This window comes from Schistocerca piceifrons, unplaced genomic scaffold (genome assembly GCF_021461385.2).
Source record: "Schistocerca piceifrons isolate TAMUIC-IGC-003096 unplaced genomic scaffold, iqSchPice1.1 HiC_scaffold_1296, whole genome shotgun sequence".
Lineage (NCBI taxonomy): Eukaryota > Metazoa > Arthropoda > Insecta > Orthoptera > Acrididae > Schistocerca > Schistocerca piceifrons.
This window is the reverse complement of record NW_025727120.1, coordinates 37,501-42,083: the sequence shown is the minus strand read 5'-3', so window position 1 is coordinate 42,083 and position 4,583 is coordinate 37,501. Positions and strand designations below refer to the sequence as shown.

General features: G+C 59.1%; 2 non-coding genes and 1 pseudogene across 2 annotated transcripts; all 3 read left to right on the top strand.

Annotated features, from left to right (window-relative positions):
- Positions 1-705: 705 nt before the first annotated feature.
- On the top strand, positions 706-2,615 carry LOC124731619. The gene has a single exon (XR_007008376.1). It is a non-coding gene; the product is annotated as a small subunit ribosomal RNA (ribosomal RNA).
- Positions 2,616-2,970: 355 nt separating this feature from the next.
- On the top strand, positions 2,971-3,127 carry LOC124731626. The gene has a single exon (XR_007008379.1). It is a non-coding gene; the product is annotated as a 5.8S ribosomal RNA (ribosomal RNA).
- Positions 3,128-3,320: 193 nt separating this feature from the next.
- LOC124731623 overlaps positions 3,321-4,583 on the top strand; it is a 4,231-nt pseudogene continuing 2,968 nt past the window's right edge.

Genomic DNA, 4,583 nt, shown 5'->3' with positions numbered 1-4,583 from the left:
AGCCGGCTGGTGGGGGCGGCCAGTGGCAGGCGCGCCGGCCGACGGACGCGGCAGGCGTCGCAGCTGCGCGCCGGCGCACCCTGCGCGCGGCGCCGTGCGGCCAAAGTAGGTCTCGCGGGCCCGGTGCGAAGCGCGGTGGACATCTTCAGTGTGCTGGTCCGATTGAGGACTGTGTGCGTTGAGGATGCGCTGCCGCCCGGCGCTCGGCGCCGCGACGCCGTCTGCTGCTCGGTCGCCCCAGCGGTTCTCGCTGGTGGTTTGTATCGCAGCTGTGCGGATGTGTTGGCGCGTGCGCTGTGCTGGGAGAGTTCGCTTCGGCACCCAAGTGGGGCTTTTGTCCTTCTGTGGCGCTGGCGTTGGAGCTGCCGGTCACCGTAGGTGGCGCGTGTTGTCTCCCGCCGGCAATGCCACGACAGCACGCTCCCGGGCCTCTGTCGGCAGCGGCAAGCTCAGTTGGGAGCACGGGTGGTCGCACCGAAAGCGTCTACTCGCCTAACTCCGGGCGATTGCGCCTCTCTCGAACCCGACCAAGTACTTGGGACGGCGCTGCGCGCCGCCGGGACCTGAGAGGGTTTCGAGGTGTATTGTGCAGGGGAGCTCAGCCTCCTCCTGTTTGCAGAATGATTGAGCGGACGCTTGCGTGTTCGCGCGGGCCCCCGGGACACACTCCCGGGCGGCCGGCTGCTCAGCTCTAGTTGACGCAGCTCCCTGGTTGATCCTGCCAGTAGTCATATGCTTGTCTCAAAGATTAAGCCATGCATGTCTCAGTACAAGCCGCATTAAGGTGAAACCGCGAATGGCTCATTAAATCAGTTATGGTTCCTTAGATCGTACCCACGTTACTTGGATAACTGTGGTAATTCTAGAGCTAATACATGCAAACAGAGTCCCGACCAGAGATGGAAGGGACGCTTTTATTAGATCAAAACCAATCGGTCGGCTCGTCCGGTCCGTTTGCCTTGGTGACTCTGAATAACTTTGGGCTGATCGCACGGTCCTCGTACCGGCGACGCATCTTTCAAATGTCTGCCTTATCAACTGTCGATGGTAGGTTCTGCGCCTACCATGGTTGTAACGGGTAACGGGGAATCAGGGTTCGATTCCGGAGAGGGAGCCTGAGAAACGGCTACCACATCCAAGGAAGGCAGCAGGCGCGCAAATTACCCACTCCCGGCACGGGGAGGTAGTGACGAAAAATAACGATACGGGACTCATCCGAGGCCCCGTAATCGGAATGAGTACACTTTAAATCCTTTAACGAGTATCTATTGGAGGGCAAGTCTGGTGCCAGCAGCCGCGGTAATTCCAGCTCCAATAGCGTATATTAAAGTTGTTGCGGTTAAAAAGCTCGTAGTTGGATTTGTGTCCCACGCTGTTGGTTCACCGCCCGTCGGTGTTTAACTGGCATGTATCGTGGGACGTCCTGCCGGTGGGGCGAGCCGAAGGCGTGCGACCGCCCCGTGCGTGCTCGTGCGTCCCGAGGCGGACCCCGTTGAAATCCTACCAGGGTGCTCTTTATTGAGTGTCTCGGTGGGCCGGCACGTTTACTTTGAACAAATTAGAGTGCTTAAAGCAGGCAAGCCCGCCTGAATACTGTGTGCATGGAATAATGGAATAGGACCTCGGTTCTATTTTGTTGGTTTTCGGAACCCGAGGTAATGATTAATAGGGACAGGCGGGGGCATTCGTATTGCGACGTTAGAGGTGAAATTCTTGGATCGTCGCAAGACGAACAGAAGCGAAAGCATTTGCCAAGTATGTTTTCATTAATCAAGAACGAAAGTTAGAGGTTCGAAGGCGATCAGATACCGCCCTAGTTCTAACCATAAACGATGCCAGCCAGCGATCCGCCGCAGTTTCCTCCGATGACTCGGCGGGCAGCCTCCGGGAAACCAAAGCTTTTGGGTTCCGGGGGAAGTATGGTTGCAAAGCTGAAACTTAAAGGAATTGACGGAAGGGCACCACCAGGAGTGGAGCCTGCGGCTTAATTTGACTCAACACGGGAAACCTCACCAGGCCCGGACACCGGAAGGATTGACAGATTGATAGCTCTTTCTTGATTCGGTGGGTGGTGGTGCATGGCCGTTCTTAGTTGGTGGAGCGATTTGTCTGGTTAATTCCGATAACGAACGAGACTCTAGCCTGCTAACTAGTCGCGTGACATCCTTCGTGCTGTCAGCGATTACTTTTCTTCTTAGAGGGACAGGCGGCTTCTAGCCGCACGAGATTGAGCAATAACAGGTCTGTGATGCCCTTAGATGTTCTGGGCCGCACGCGCGCTACACTGAAGGAATCAGCGTGTCTTCCTAGGCCGAAAGGTCGGGGTAACCCGCTGAACCTCCTTCGTGCTAGGGATTGGGGCTTGCAATTGTTCCCCATGAACGAGGAATTCCCAGTAAGCGCGAGTCATAAGCTCGCGTTGATTACGTCCCTGCCCTTTGTACACACCGCCCGTCGCTACTACCGATTGAATGATTTAGTGAGGTCTTCGGACTGGTACGCGGCATTGACTCTGTCGTTGCCGATGCTACCGGAAAGATGACCAAACTTGATCATTTAGAGGAAGTAAAAGTCGTAACAAGGTTTCCGTAGGTGAACCTGCGGAAGGATCATTACCGACTAGACTGCATGTCTTTCGATGTGCGTGTCGTGTCGCGCAACACGCTACCTGTACGGCTCGCCGTAGCCGTGCGCCGCGTGCGGAACCCACGCGTGCCTCTCAAAACTAGCGGCAATGTTGTGTGGTACAGAGCGCTGAAGCGCTGGAGCGGCTGGCCTGCGGCACCTGGCGCCTGGCGCCGGTTTTGAATGACTTTCGCCCGAGTGCCTGTCCGCTCCGGTGTGGAGCCGTACGACGCCCGTCGGCCGTGAGGCCGTTGGACACAGAACGCTGGAACAGGGGGCCGCCACACGCCTCACTCCCGCCTATGCGACCGTCTCGAAAGAGACGGCGGGAAACTGAGAAAAGATCACCCAGGACGGTGGATCACTTCGGCTCGTGGGTCGATGAAGAACGCAGCAAATTGCGCGTCGACATGTGAACTGCAGGACACATGAACATCGACGTTTCGAACGCACATTGCGGTCCATGGATTCCCGTTCCCGGGCCACGTCTGGCTGAGGGTCGGCTACGTATACTGAAGGCGCGCGGCGTTTGCCCCGCTTCGCAGACCCTGGGAGTGTCGCGGCCGCCTGTGGGGGCCGGCCGCGTCTCCTCCAAACGTGCGATGCGCGCCCGTCCGCCTGGCGGTTCGCATACCGGTACTTTCTCGGTAGCGTGCACAGCCGGCTGGCGGTGTGGCGTGCGACACCTCGTACAACGACCTCAGAGCAGGCGAGGACTACCCGCTGAATTTAAGCATATTACTAAGCGGAGGAAAAGAAACTAACAAGGATTCCCCCAGTAGCGGCGAGCGAAACAGGGGAAGAGTCCAGCACCGAACCCCGCAGGCTGCCGCTGTCGTGGCATGTGGTGTTTGGGAGGGTCCACTACCCCGACGCCTCGCGCCGAGCCAAGTCCAACTTGAATGAGGCCACGGCCCGTAGAGGGTGCCAGGCCCGTAGCGGCCGGTGCGAGCGTCGGCGGGACCTCTCCTTCGAGTCGGGTTGCTTGAGAGTGCAGCTCCAAGTGGGTTGGTAAACTCCATCTGAGACTAAATATGACCACGAGACCGATAGCGAACAAGTACCGTGAGGGAAAGTTGAAAAGAACTTTGAAGAGAGAGTTCAAAAGTACGTGAAACCGTTCTGGGTAAACGTGAGAAGTCCGAAAGGTCGAACGGGTGAGATTCACGCCCATCCGGCCACTGGCCTCCGCCCTCGGCAGATGGGGCCGGCCGCCCGCGCGGAGCAATCTGCGCGGGGGTCGTGTCCGGTTGCCTTCCACTCGCCGCGGGGTGGGGGCCGTTCCGGTGTGCGGTGGGCCGCACTTCTCCCCTAGTAAGGACGTCGCGACCCGCTGGGTGCCGGCCTACGGCCCGGGTGCGCAGCCTGTCCTTCCGCGGGCCTCGGTTCGCGTCTGTTGGCAGAGCCCCGGTGTCCCTGGCTGGCTGCCCGGCGGTATATCTGGAGGAGTCGATTCGCCCCTTTGGGCGCTCGGGCTCCCGGCAAGCGCGCGCGGTTTCTTCCGGATGACGGACCTACCTGGCCCGGCCCCGGACCCGCGCCGCTGTTGGCTCGGGATGCTCTCGGGCGGAATAATCGCTCCCGTCAGCGGCGCTTCAGCTTTGGACAATTTCACGACCCGTCTTGAAACACGGACCAAGGAGTCTAACATGTGCGCGAGTCATTGGGCTGTACGAAACCTAAAGGCGTAATGAAAGTGAAGGTCTCGCCTGCGCGGGCCGAGGGAGGATGGGGCTTCCCCGCCCTTCACGGGGCGGCGGCCTCCGCACTCCCGGGGCGTCTCGTCCTCATTGCGAGGTGAGGCGCACCTAGAGCGTACACGTTGGGACCCGAAAGATGGTGAACTATGGCCTGGCCAGGACGAAGTCAGGGGAAACCCTGATGGAGGTCCGTAGCGATTCTGACGTGCAAATCGATCGTCGGAGCTGGGTATAGGGGCGAAAGACTAATCGAACCAT